Consider the following 15,604-nt stretch of genomic DNA (forward strand, 5'->3'; position numbering starts at 1 on the left):
CACACTGGCCTGAATGACTATTTTCAAGATAAGGGCCAGGGCTATAACTCAGTTGTAGAATGCTTACATATCATTTGTGGGGATCTGGGTTCAATCCCAGCACCTCAGAAGGAAGAATGTAAGAAAAAAGGTAAGTGCTAGCAAGGATATGGAGAAAAGAAAGCACTTGTACACTGCTGGGAAAAATTAGTATCCTCATATGGAAAACAATGTGAAAATCCTCAAAATATTAAAAATAGAGTCAGAATGGCAGAGTACAACAGTTTAGAACCCCTCTGTAACTTAGAATCAAGCCAAGTTATATAATAGTTCCTCAACAGGAAGAAAAGAGTTCTAAGAATTGAGGTGGAAGTGACATAAAAAGCTAAAACAGGCTGGCCAGACTAAACATACAAATGGCTAGTAAGTATCTGAACAATGCTCACCATCATTATTAGGTTAGAGTAAATTAAAACCACAACAAAATCACACTGGCCTGAATGACTATTTTCAAGATAAGACTAAAGCACTAAAGCGCCTGCTTAGACAGAGCACAGAGAGGGGTTTGATCACTGGCAAGGCCCACTGGCCCTGCCCCTGGGGCACGTTGAGATGACAATTGAGACTGGGCATGGTGGCGCGTGCCTGAAATCCCAGCACTTGGGAAGCTGAAAACAGGAGGCTCACTACAGATTCAATCTGTGTAGTTAAACTCTGTAGACCCTGTACTAAATTCATTTTTTTAAAAAAAGTTGGGATAAGCTAAAAATCACTGACATACAAAAAGGCAACATAGAAAAAAAGGATCATTCCACAATGCCAACCCAGCTCCCTGGAGGTAGAGGAACCCAATTCCACAAAAACAAGATAAGACAGAGTAGCCCCAGTGATTAAAAAGGAAAAATTAGACCAGTAGTGTTATCCACATGAAAATCTGACAATTATTGCAAGCTGTCAACCCAGTGTGAGGATTTATGCTGAACAGCAGCATGTTCCATATTTCACAATAGCATAATCAGGAGCATTTTGAGAGTAGCTTGTTGCTTCAGATGGTGCTACTCTGCAGATCATAAACCACAAAAAAAAAACACATTTTAGGATCTGTAGAGACTTCGTGACACAGTGACTAGAAGAGGTAGCTGCAGAATCTCGGACATATAAGCATCTGGAGCTCAGGGTAGAGGACATGTGGCAGCAGCACTACCTTGTATCCTCTATGGTGAGGAGCAAAGAATGCCACATGTTTGTTTGTTTGTTTGTTTGTTTGTTTGTTTGTTTGTTTGTTTTTCTTCAGGATCCTGGGTCTGAAAGTACCAGAATTGAGCAAAGTAGATGGCTTATTTCCCCTGATTTCCCCCCTACTTCAGCACAGAACTCAGGAGTCTGTTTGTTCACTACATCTTTCAATATGTTCAGGGATAACCCTCCCTGAATAGACATTTTCTAAGTCTCAAGGTGAGAATATAGAATCTCTAGAACAAACAGAAAACCTTAAGTCACATGCCACAAAGGTGGTTGGGGATATCACTGACTACAGAGTAAACTGAAAGGTTAAAAACAAAACAAACAAACAAAAACCACTAACATATTCTGAAGCAAGTATAACTCTGATGCAGGTAACATATTATGGTTATCCCCAGACAGTAGGAAAAGCAAGATAAGAATCAGCATTCATACATCAACAATCAATGGCCTCCTGAGAGTATGCAGAGAAGAAATACAGTAGGCCCCATTAGAAACTAGCTATCCTTCTCCCACAGCAGGTAGACTCCAATACCACAGGGCTTGGAAAGAAACTTTATTCAAAGACCTTAGCCTGGAGTAATTTTTGTACTCATTTTTTTTTCCATTTCTTTATTTTCCCTCTTCTCTACTTCTCCTTTTTTCTTTTATCTATTTGTTCTTTTTGTACTGTTCTTTTCCTTTACACATTTACTTTTCTATTAATTTAATCTAATTTTATTTTATAATTCTGTAATTTTATTTAGTAATTCTACTTTATCTTTTTAAAAAAAATAAAGAGTAAAAGAAAAAGAGAGAAAGAAAAACAGAAACAACACAGAATTTCACTAAACAATATGGTAGAAATTTAACAATGGTTGCTATATTGCATATTGTTATCTTCAAATTAGTTGTTCAGATCAGATGTAAGTATGTAAAACTGTTCAAAAAATTTCAAAAGCAGAGCGAAAAAAAAAAAAAATCAAGCATTAACTGCTCCTCTCAACAGAGCAGCAGAAATCAGCAGTACAATTGTCCAAACTATCCTGTGGATATTCACACAAATTTCTTTTTCCCTTCTTTTTTTTCTTTCCTCCTTTCCCTCATCCCAGTTGTTCCCTCCCTTTAAACAGTTTCTTTCTCTTTCACACTATAGAACCATTCAGATTTTATTTGCTCTTTCAGATTCTTATACTAGGGAGACAATAGGATATTTATACATGCAGCTCTGATTTATTTCACTTATGAGTACAGTCTCTAGTTGTAACTATTTACCTATAACAGCTTCATGTTTATCCTTCTTTATAGCTGAGTAACACTCCATTGGATAAATATCACATCTTTTTTATTCATTCCTCTGAACAACTTATTTTCAAGACAACAATATGCAATATAACACCATTGTTGGATTCCTATCATCTTGCTTTTTGAATTCTCTAATTTTTTAATTTTCAGTAAAATTTTTAAAATGCTGAAATTTATTCTTACTCCAGAAAAAAATGAGATCATCAAGAAATCAAATAATACATGCTGGCATGACTGTTGTGAAAAAGGACTCCCTTTACACTGCTGGTGAAAATGCAAACAAGTATAACTACGATGGAGACAAATGTGTAGATTGCTCAAAAAAAAAATTAGAAATTACCCTATATTCCCAAATACCTTCGCAAAAGAGTTATATAAATAGTGTTAGAACAAAACATGCATGTCAATTCTTTTTTATGCATATTAATTCTTACAGCATCACAATTCATAAAAACTAATCTTGGAAATAGACTAAATGTCCATCAACAGACAAATGGATTAAAAAATGCATCATCTATTAATAATGAAATACTACTTGATTATAAAGGATAAATCTGAGAAATCTGTAGAAAAATGAATTCATCTTGAAAACATACTTTTAAGTGAAATAAATAAGATATATAAGCTTAAATTACTATATGGTTTCACTTATATGAAAAATTCAAAGTACAAATAAAGTGAAGAACAAAATAAAAAGTTGATAAAAAGGAAAAGGAAGACGGATCTTTTGCAAATGATCTATCTGGTCTCATAGTGATCGACCTGTTTGTAGCCTTCCAAGAGCTGGGATTAGAGGCCCACATAGTGAGACCCTGAACACCCTGTAGACCTTTCCCTAAAATACAAAGAAAAGGGGTCCAAGTTAAAGAGTATGAAGGGAAAGAAGACATAAAAAGATTTAAGATGTGTCATGTACATTTTCAAACTACCCTTCATGAATGTAATCATTATATGCTGCAAATATAAACAAAAAGAAATAATAATAGAAAAACTAATAATGAAAACAGAGAAGAAGATCTAGAGATCAGGGGAGAGAAGATGGTTGGAAGGGAATGTAAACCAGTATAATCACCATGGAAATTGGTATAAAGATTTCTCAAAACACTAAAAAGAAATTCCACTTCACGTGGCTATTTCCTTTATAGCATCTTTCCAAAAGAGTTACACTGATATAGCCATACCCACTTTGCAGCAGCACAAGTCATAATGCCTAAATCTTGAAAATGGCATTATGTCCACCAAAAGATGAATGAATAAAAAAGTACAGTATTTTTATATAATGGAGTATTACTCTGCCATAAAGAGAGATAAATAAATCACTTATAGGAAAACCTTGAGAGAATAATATTAAATCAAGCGCCAGCCAAATAGCACAGCGGATTAAAGTGCCTGAAAGCAGGCACAGGGCCTGCCATGCGGGCCCCACCCCCTGGGCACACTAGTACGGCAATTGAGACTGGGCATGGTGGCGCGCACCTGTAATCCCAGCTCTTGGGAGGTTGTAAACAGGCAAATCACTATGAGTCTGATCTGGTAGTGTGACCCTGAACACCCTGTAGATCCTTCCCTAAAATATAAAAAATAAAAATAATAATAATATTAAGTCAAATCAGACACACAAGCTTAAATATCACATGGTTTCCCTTATATGAGAAATGTAAGCATATATAACAATATATAATTTATAAAAAAAGGCAAAATACAAAGAACAAAATAAAAGATAATAGGTAAGTCAAAAATGTAAAAGGAATCAACAGAAGGAATGAGACAGGAGAGAGGAGAAGAAAATGTAATAGAAAAAGAATTGAGATATGCTTATACATGTACCAACTCTATACATGAAGTTGTCATTATGTAATACAAATATGTACTAATAAAAACTAAAACTGAAAAAAATACATATAGGATTCTTATTTCTTAAAGTTAAATCTATAAATCATCCCACAGAGGGTAGAGTCAAGAAATTCCTATCAAAGATATTAGTGGCCACCAACTCCATTTAGGAGGTGACCATATTAGGAATACTCTTGAACTGGACAGTAATACTTAAACCAAAGTAAGAAATACAAAAGGCAATTAAAAAGGCAGGAAAGAAGGTTGGCATTCTATCAAAAAGATGTCATTTCTTCCTTGAACTAACTAAAAGGAAAATTCTTTTAGGTAAAAGACTGGTTATCAAATAACTTTCTATCTTAAAAAAGAAAAAAAAGAAACTTCTAAGAAAAGTCCAGAAAGCAAATAAAGACAGAAAACCTTGGAGTAAAAGTTAATTATAGGTTTTCACACTTTAGTAAAAAGAAAGAAAAAAGATTTGGAAGAAATTACTAGTAATTAATTCCTTCATAAGCAAAACCTGATAGACTATTTCTAGAAATGTGGGAATATTGTGGAAATTTGAAAAACTCATTCCTCTGCTTCCTAATGTCATTAAGTCCCAGACCAAAGAAAACTACCCTATTTTGTTGAGCTTTTGGTAAAAAGAAAACCCAGTCCGTTTGAGATACCTATAGACACAATTTCAATTAAGAGATTATTCATTGTTACATGGTCAAATGTCTGGGCCTGTACAGTCTATAACTTTTCTGTTCTCTCTTAAGCATTTATGCTTATTGTTCATATTTTTAAAACAGCAATCTGAAGGAAGCATTAGGAATTAAGTACTAGACTCAACCACTCACTAAAGGTAAAAGGGAGACAATAATACCCTGGCTCTGCTACTTGTCTATATAAGAATAAGCCAGATATTTAACCTCTCTGACCCTCAATTTCCTGTGATATAAAGCATGAATAATAATAGAATCTATTGATACACGTGTGTCAATTCATTAGTTGATGGGAATATGGATTGTTTCCAAGATTTAGCCATTATGCATTGTGCTGCCATAGATATGGGTATGCACATATCGCTATGGTATAATGCTCTTTCTTTTGCAAGATATCTAAAAGGGGTACAACTTGGTCAAGAAATATTTCTTGTTTTAGTTTTCTGAGGAACAACCATACTGATGTGCATATGGTTGCACCAATGTGCACTCCCAACAATAACAGAAAAGGGTTCTTTTTCCCTCCACAAGCATTTGTTATTGGTTAACAATAATGCCTTGATGGTAGCCATTCTTTCTGGAATGAGATAGAATGTAAACATTGTTTTAATTTGTAATTCTCAAATGACCTATAATGTTAAACATTTTTATGTATTTATTTGCTATTTCCACTTCTTCATCTGAGAAGTGTCTATTCATTTCAAATGTCCATTTTTGATAGGGACTTTAAATTTGAAGGGTGTGATTTATCTGAATTCTTTGTATATTCTAGATGTTGGTCCTTTGTCTATGGAGTACCTGCTGAAAACTTTTTCCATTCTGCAGGTTATCTCTTCACTCTGTTGGTGGTTTCTTTTATGTGCAAAAGCTGTTTAACTTTATGAGACTTCTTTTATTGATTCTTTGTAATATTTCCTGTGTGATCAGGATTTTATTCAAAAGTCTTTGCCTATATCTACATCTTCAACAGTTTTACCTATTCTTGCTCCTGGCACATAGTTTCTATTTTATTTTATTTTTTAAATGTTTTTATTTATTTATTTATTTATTTATTTATTTATTTGTTGCTGGCTGAACCCACCCTGAGGGTGGGGCTAGTGCAGCATGTGGTGCTGGGGATCGAACCATGGTCCTCTGTGCTATCTCGCCAGCCCTAGGTTTAATCTTTGACATGTAGAAAACTAGTTTTCCTAGCATCACTTGTTAAAGAGGGTATTTGTCTGCCACTAAAGGTGAGATGAAGCCAATCCATAGTTCCTGTGTCACAGGTTCAGTTGGCTACTCCTTAAAAAGGCATCTAACCAAGAATCCCCTCCAGGAGCAAACACTTGAACTGTACTTACCAGCTGTTGTAGTGCACGGCATCCACTCGTGATTTCTCCCTGAAGGCCTCTGGAGATGTCCACTTTCACTGTATCTCTGTAGATTTGATCTTTCTACTGCCACAAGCCAGGAGCTGAGGAAAAAGTGCAGATTGCCCCTTCCTTTTTCTGTGTTGTGGTCTGACTCTTAAATTTCTCTGTTGGCTGCAATTTTCCCTTCAAATCATTCCTGGGTCGCAGAGATCTATCACCCTCTTTCTTCCCCACATTGTTATTTTCCAGTGTCTGGATTCCAAATCTTGGAAAGCCTCATTTATTGCTGTTTATCACTCTATAATATTCCTGGAAGTCCCTTGGGGTCTTCTTTTTAAGGCTTTTGTCATGGATTCTTGCCGGTTGGAGACTGACACTAGTTACCCCATATATACTGCAATGTTCATGGGACAGGTTCCTGACACCATATGAAAGTTCCTGCTGACTTGGGATGTTCAGTGGACAAACAAATCTACAAGACCAATGCAGGGAGACTTCTGCATCCCCAGTGAAAGCACACGGCACTGGGTGGTGTCTTACTGGCATCTAGAGTACTGGGCAGTACAGGCAGACCCTTACTTAACCTTTGCTACTTAATCAACAGGGTTGGCTCTGCTGCACTCATTATTGAGGCAGTATACTTGGTGCTAAAATATTCTGCTACAGGTCAGGTGTACAAGACACTTACACAGTTTGGAACACTCTGCATAGGGCAAGGCTACTCAAGTACTCATGCTAGACATAAAATAGAGACTCTGGCAGGTCTTGGGTTGGAACAGGGCAATAAGAGTTAGGTGAAATATCAAGAGAACCCAGGATAACAAATACAGATTCCACCTGTACCAGTGTCAGCTCTGTATGCCAGATGAATGTCCCAGGTAACATAAGATAAACTACATGCTCCCTGAAGTGACTCATGTGTGCCTAGGTTCCAATATGGAAGACTCCAAACACAGGCAATAATCATTTGTTTTTCCACTCAGAGTCCAGGAATGAGTGGGCAGGTGAGTAAGGAGCAGCCCTGATCACTCATTCCCAGTGTGTGTCAGTGAAAATGCTGGCAGACTGCAGCCAGCTCTGCATTTCAAGCAGGAACAAATAAGTGAGAGGCTATAGACCTTAAGTCTATCCTGTATGGTTAGACTCTGTCACACTGTTTGGATCCTGCCAGCAATTTGAGAAATTTTCAACATGGCTGCTCACATGATGGATGTGGGATGGGTGCAGGCAAAAGACCTTCAGGCCATCCCTATTGGGCTGCTTCCCATCTTTGAAACTCCTATGCATATGTTTTCTTTAATCTATAAATCTCTTCTTTCCAACTGATTTTTTTGCATCAGGATGTATGTTCCTCCCCTTCTTCCAATTATCTGTTTTTAGCTGTTCTTCTCTGAGTCTCTCAGATATGACACCTCTATTTAATCATGTTGATCTTTGATCAATTTTTTAAATCATAAATTTTTGAAAACTCTTTCAAAGGACATTATTACCCTATAATATTTAAATGACAAAACTAAACATAAAAAGGGGATACAAATGAATGACCATTTTGTATTTGTACATTCAAAATAGGTAGGATAGAAATACAGCTACATTCTCTTAATTCAATGAATAAAAAGATTTGTTTTAATAGTGTTTGTAAACATCTGCACCTTGTACAATGAATAATCACTAAGACAACAATATACATTGTATTAATTATTAAAACTGTCCTACTAATCGGATTTGAAACCGTCTCATTGCTATTTGTTTCTCAAAATTATGGGAAAAAAATAAAATAAAATAAAAAACAAAGGACATAATTAGTAACATGAACAACACAGAAGTTAGGAGAAAAATTACACATATCCTATATCTGATAATGGGTCTATCACAACACACAGTGAAGAGAAAAAAGTAAAAACAATTTAAGATGTATCACATACATGTACCAAATCCTCATATTAAATGTATTCATTATATACTCCAAACATGCACTACAAATATTTTAAAATAAATTTTAAACAATATAAATTTTTCCAAGACTCACAAATGAGTAATAAAATGACAAATATATTTTCCAATGGGTAAAAGATCTAGATGAACATTTTTTCAGAGAAGACACAAAAATGATCAAAGAACGTAGGAAAAGATGCTCAATATCATTACCCAGCAGGAGCTACAAATCAAAGCCAAAATAAGGTAACATTTTACACATACTAACATGGCTAGAATCAGAAAGAAACAATGAAAAGTACTAGAAAGATTATGGAGCAACAGAAAAGTGCACAACTCACTGGTTGAAACGTGAAATGATGCAGCAATTTGCAAAATTTGTCAGTACCTCAAAAAGTTAAACGTAATGCATACTTGTAATCCAAAATACCTGAAAAGCTGAAGCAACAGGATAGCAAGCTCACGGTCAGCCTGAAAAATGCTATAGCAAGACCCTAACTTGAAAAATACATAAAATACCCTACCATAAAAAAAAAAGTCTGGGGATATAGCTCAGCAACACAGTATCCCAGGACTGACCCCCAGTTCCAAATATATACAAAAAAAGTTAAGTACAGTATTATTATCATATGACCCAGCATATATTTCTATTCCTTGATATATACCCAAAAGAAAGGAAATCCTGTATCTATACAAAAGCTTATAATCATGTTCATAGTGACATTATTCATAAAAGCCAAAAAAATAAAAATTCAAATGTTCAATAATATAATAAATAAACAAAACATGGTATGGTCATACAATGGAATATAATTTATTTCAATTAGAATTAAATTTGAGAACATTACTCTAAATTAAAGAGTCAATCACAAAGGGCCACATATTGTATGATTCCATTCATATGCAATATCTAGAGATAGATCAGTGTTTGCCTGATGTTGAGGCAGTAATGGAGTTAGGAATAGAGCAAGGTTTTATTTGGGGGTAATGAAAAATGTTTTAAAATTGTGACGAATTCTGTGAATATGCTAAAACTCATTGAATTGTGAGCTTTAAATGGTATGTGAATTGTAGAAAACATGAACTATATCTCAATAGGGCTGTTTTTAAAGATTCAATAAGTCAATGTTTGTTAAGATTTTAGCACAAGTGTCAAGCACCTTGGAAATGATCAGCACAGGCTAATGATTACTGATACTCCAGAAAAAAAGTATATTAATCTAAAAGAATTTAAGCATGTAATTAATAAAAATTATCTGGGTCCTTAATCTCAAAAATCATTCTTTGCATTCAATTTCCAGTAGTGCAAAAAATAAAAAAATAAAATAATCATTCTTACTGGGTATGGTACATGCCTTTAATCCTGGTATTTAGGAGGCTGTGCCAAAATGATAGCCAAGAGTTCAAAGCTACCCTGCACTTTGAACTCCTTGAGTTCAAGAGTAGATTGAACAACATAGCAAGACACCATCTCAAAAAAAAATTATAAAGCCATTCTGAGAATCAGAAATAACTTAAAAACCGCAGCAATGGCCTAATGACCTAAATTTTTATTCACGTAGCAATTAGAAATAATAATAGCAGTAAATTTGTCTGATAACACTAAAAATTTTACTTCAACTACTTCAAGTTCAATTGATTACTTTTTCCTCAGTAATTTGCTCACATTTCTACACATCATTATCTATTCTATGTTATTTTCAAAGAAAATAACAAAAAAAAGTAACTTTGCTGCTGCCTTTCAGTGACAACTCTTCCTACTGTGTGTGCCACAAACACTAACATTAATTATTCTCCAGTAACAAAGCGTTGCTATTCAAAGTGTGGTCCCCACACCACTAGCATCAATTATTACCTCAACTCCATCAGAAATTCAGCATCAAAGCCAGGCCTGGTGATGCACCCCCGTAATTGCAGCAATGAGGAGACTGAGCCAAGAAGACCACTTCAGGTTCAAAGCTAGCCTGCACTACGTAGTGAATTTAAGACCACTCTAAACTACATAAGGAGACCATCTCTCAAAATATTAAAAAAACCTTTCTTTTCACTGAACTAAGAGAAAGTAGTCGTGTATCTATCCAAACTATTCTGTACATACAGATACATATTTTTCCCCTACAAAAATGGTCCTTCGTTTATATCCCCCTTTTTTGTTTAGCTTTGTCAGAGATGGGTATTCCATTGTCATTCCAATATAGTAGGTATGTGAATTAGGCAAAGTAATCCAATATAGTCCAGTAGTCCTTAATAGCAGTGGGTTAGCCACAGGACTGGCAATGTCAGAAGTTGCTGACTTGAGCCTTTTACAGCTTAGTGCATTAATATGGCTTTACTTTTTATACCTCGTGTTTTCTACTTTTCTGCTGGATGGTTAAGACCAAGATAAAGCAAGACCTGTATAACAAAAATGTTACTTTTGTATCTGACAAGGTCAGCCAAATCCCCTCAGGATTTACCCTGAAACCCTGTACAGTACTTTGTAGATCCTTTGTCAGTGTCAGCCATGTGGATGAGTCACAACCACTGCCTAACCAATTTGATCTCCATGAAAGACTGAGAAGAAAGATTTGTACTAATAGTGTTTAGAAAAGATATCATGTCTGCATCTTGTACTACGAATAACTACTATGAAGACAACAATATGCCATGTATTAATTATTGTAACTGTCCTACTAACCTGTTTTAAAACTGCTATTTCTTTCTCAATAAAATTAATAAAAAAATAAAAAATAAAATTCCAACATTAGAATTTTGTTTCATTAGAGTAAATATTATTCCTTATTTAAAGATCTCATCTATTATCACTGAGTAATTTTATTTTCATCATTTTATAGAATTTTGTAGTATTTCCTGATCATGAGCTTTTATAGGGAGCATAAAAGTGAGGAAAGTTTCAAAGACAGATTCAGAACAAAATTTCTGAATGAAGAGATAAATTTTACTAGCAATATGAGATGGATCTGTTTGGATTGATGTAAAATATTTATTATGAGTATCATTGTGTTAAGTACTTTAGTTAATTTTCACAAAAATTCTGTGAAATAGATACTAGTTTTCTAGGAAAAGTATGAATATACATACTCATAACCATTTCCATCTATATTTTTCACCAATGATTCATTGTAAATCTGATATCAGAAAAGTTCTGAAAGTCCTTGAATTGGGCATTTAAAGTGAACTTGAAATTGTATTTGTAAATAACTTTATTATAATTATTATAAATAATAACTTTATTATTAATTCCATAAAAGTATATGGTTTGAATTTTCTGTTAAACCTTATTAGTTTTGTACTAGTTTCTTCATTAATGAGTTAATAAATTGTAACAAATGAACATTTTTTAAAATTTTTTTAAAAAAGGAAATTCAGAGTTACTATGGCCAGTACTGTGGTATCAGGACTGATCAAGCACCTCACCCCTCATCTGGGCCTTACCAACCCTAGCGTGCTGAGGCTTATTTAATAAAACTTTCTGGATTGAACTAAAAGATGTAGCAGAACTGTCTTAAATCTTATGAATGTTTACTGGACATGTGTTCAAATATTAGAATAAAATACCTAGCTGTAGAGTTTAGATGTACAGAAGCAGTGAACGTGGTTTCAAAGATACTATAAAGCTATAGAATCTAGTCTTCCCCAGACAGCAGATCTTAACTTATCCAGGCCACTTTTCACCCCTGCTGCACTACTTTTAGCATGCAATATTCTAAAACTAAAAGTGGATTTAAAAAAAAACCAAAAAAAGCAAAGGAAATATAAAAAGTTATATTTGATTGAGTATGTAAACAATAGAGAAGACCAGACAGCAAATTGACAAAGAACTGAAAGATTTAGCTAGTCCTATACAGAAGAAAAATACACTGGTTAAGTCATTGGCAAGGAAATAAAGAAAACTGAAGAAATCCCACATAAATCACAGAAAGATGAAGACTTAACACAGTATTATGAAGAATGGAAAAGAAAAATTGTGAAAAATTCTACCAGTGCCCGAAAGACTACAGAAGAGTGATTTTAGTTTCCAGCCTGGGACATGCTGCAAACCTATAGTTTACTGCCACCTCCAGGAAGGACTGAGGGCCATGGGCTTTGAACTATTATGCCAAGGTTCGTTCCTATTACCCTGCCATTATTAGAGCTGAGTTATGGAAAGTGGGATGCCCCTGGCATAAGCAATATTAAATCAACTACAGTGCCTCACACCTCAGATCTCCACAGGGCTGTTTGTCTTTCAACAGAAAATGGTAGCCATTTTGCATTTCTGTTGTATCTTAAGGGCAGTCTCTGTCCGAACTAGAATATAAAATTTTACTTAAGTTTTTATGTAATTGTTTTGGTTTGACTAAATATTTTGTACAGCCTAAATTAACAACTGTTATTTTTCATGGAAAAAAAAAAACTCAGCATCTCATTTTTAGCTGGATCACCAGAGGACACACATACATATTACAAGTTGAGGCACCATCACAATAGTTAGCTATGCATGAGCTCTAAACTCAAATGGCACTACAAACCAGCTGGGATGATGTACATAAACTAATTCACCCAGCTGTTTTTATCCTTGTGTGAATTGAAGAACCATCTGGGGATATTTTTTAAAAGTGTAATAATCAGACCGTGGGTATAGCTCAGTGGCACAGTGCCTGCCTAACAAGTGCGAAGTCCTGAGTTTGAGTCCCAATACAAAAAAGAACATTTAAATTAAAAATACATTCTATCCTAGACTGATTTAATTAGCCTAGTACCCAGTATTAATACCTCCCCAATTCTACTAAGCATAGGAACCACTGATTAATCTCCTTAAGTTTCTATTAAATGGAATAATCAATAGTAGCTGTTGGTTGTGAGAACCAAATCTAATCAACTTTGAAAAGCTTTTGGCCCAGTTATTAGGCCTTTTAAGTGTTCAATAAATTATCATTATCAATATAAGGCCTAGAAACCAGGCTAAGGATATGGAAATGATTGTTTTACTATAAAACAGATATGGTACTTTTTTGTGAATTTTTATTATAGGTGTTAAGAAGGGAAATGTGAGAAATAATTATTAACAGTGAATGAGAAGGTAAGTAAATTTATTAGTTTTATTTGGACTTGTACCAATGTTTTGGCTCCTAAGACCAATGCAATACGTGTGTGTGTGTGTGTGTGTGTGTGTGTGTGTGTAATCAGGGATTGAACTCAGGCCCTTGTGCTTGCCAGGGAAGCGCTTATTCTACTCAGCCATCTCCTCAGCCCCAATACTTAGATCCTATAAAAGTCAAGAAAGCCGTAAGAGTTAATTATGGAGGTATGGAATTAGCAGTTCCAGCTTTCTTTCTTTTATTGGTAAAGAAGAAGTTCATGCTCTTCTATTATTAGTTTACAATCTAATATTTTAATTAAACTATAATTATAATATAAGTTACCTAGGATAATTTTAGGATTTAAAGTTCATAGGAGTAGTGAGATGATATGAGGGGTGGGAGAGCTTCCGGCCACCCTGTGCCAGCGGCACCTGCCAGTCCTGGCCCAGGCACAGCATGGGTGAGACCCTCTTCCACCCCCTTCGGACCCCCCCACAACACTCCACAGCACCCCCAACCCCACCCCGCCCACCACGTGAGAATTTCTGCAGCGTTCTATGGAACCCCAGATCCAGTCCTAGCCCAGGCCTGGTGAGTGTGTGGGAGAGCTTCCGACTACCCTGCGCCAGCGGGACCTGCCAGTCCCAGCCCAGGCACAGCGTGGATGAGACCCTCTTCCATCCCCCTGGGACACCCCCCCCAACATTCCGAAGGGCTACAAGGGTATTTTCCTATGTGAATGTCGGAGTTATGCTGTAGATGTAATATACTTTTCCTCATTGTATTGAAATTAATATGAAGAGAAAAGAGCTGGGATAAGCATATTTAATCCAGTGAGGATAAATGCAAAATTACATCAAGAGAAAGTTTATATAATAACAAAAAGTTCCCCAATCAAGTTGATGGTAGGAGAAAGGGCAAGGTTAGTTAGGCTTGCAAGAATTCATCAGATTGCTATTAGTGGAAATAATACTTGTAGTCCTCAAGCTAGTAATAAGGTTTGGCTATTGATTCATTCATAATTTCAGTTTGCTAAACAGAATAGAAAAGAGGTAAGGCCATGGGCAACTATGAGGGTGGTTGTTCCTATGAAGCTCCATAGGGTTTGAATAAGGATAGTAACAATGACAAGTGCTACGTGGCTGACGGAGGAATATTCCATGAGGGATTTCTCCTCTTTTTGGTGGAGACAAATAGAGCTAGTTAACATTATGCTTCACAGAGATAGGATAGGAGGATGAAGGGATATGCTATAAAGCTTGTTAAGCGCTCTAAGAATTATAAGGTTTGTATTATTCCATTACCTCCAAGTTTTGGTGGAATGGCTGCAAGAACTATGAAGCCTGTAATGGGGGCTTCTACATGTGCTTTTGGGAGTCATAAATGAAGGTCATCTAGTGGTAGTTTAATGCTATGATACATGTTAATCATATTAGGTTATTTGATCAAGTGGGGTTTGGGGTGGATTATAATAGTTAAGTAATAGGAAATTTAATAAGCCCAGTTGGTTTTGTAAGTAAATTAAGGTAATAAAAAGGGGTAAAGAACCTATTAATGTATAGAAGCAAAAATATAAATCTACTTTTATTTGTTCAGTTTGATTACCTCAATGTGTAATGATAAAGTAGAGATTAAAGCTGTTTCAAATAGAATGTAAAATAAAATTATTTCTGTTGCTGAGAATGTTACGATTAGAAACATTTCTAAGGAAATTAGGAGGGAAATATGTTTTTGGAGGGACCTGTTTTATCAGGTGATGTTGACTGGAAATAATTATTAAAGGGAATAATCATGTTATTAGGATTAGTAAGGGCAAGATAGGAAATCAGAGAAGAATTTTAATGAATAATTTAGGTTGGTGATATCCAGTTTGTTTAGATATATAAAGCTGATTAACGTGATTAACAGACTGTAAGATGTTGTGTTAATTCATTCTGTTGAGTTTTTGGATAATCAGGTAGTTGGAATAAGTATAATTTGGGATAACAATGTGGAACATTGTAGTAAGTTTAAGTTTTATACACAGTCAATGCTGCACATATTTGAGATTATTACTAGTAGTGCTAGTCCTATGCCTGCTTTGCAAGCAGAAAATAGAAGTAGAATAACAGGGATAGAAAAAGATAATAAGTGGCCGGCGGGACCAGTCCCAGCCCAGGCGCAGCGTGGGCCGGACCCTCTTCCAGCCCCTCGGGCCGCCCCC

General features: G+C 35.3%; 1 protein-coding gene and 1 pseudogene across 1 annotated transcript in view; one reads left to right on the forward strand and one right to left on the reverse strand.

Moving 5' to 3' along the window:
• LOC105741292 overlaps positions 1-12,347 on the forward strand; it is a 56,498-nt pseudogene extending 44,151 nt beyond the window's left edge.
• The window catches only part of Hpse2 (heparanase 2 (inactive)), a 905,948-nt gene that overhangs the window by 860,173 nt on the left and 30,171 nt on the right, over positions 1-15,604 (reverse strand). The gene's annotated exons all lie outside the window — the stretch shown is intronic.

Source organism: Octodon degus, unplaced genomic scaffold, assembly GCF_000260255.1.
Source record: "Octodon degus isolate 3935 unplaced genomic scaffold, OctDeg1.0 scaffold00010, whole genome shotgun sequence".
Classification (NCBI taxonomy): domain Eukaryota; kingdom Metazoa; phylum Chordata; class Mammalia; order Rodentia; family Octodontidae; genus Octodon; species Octodon degus.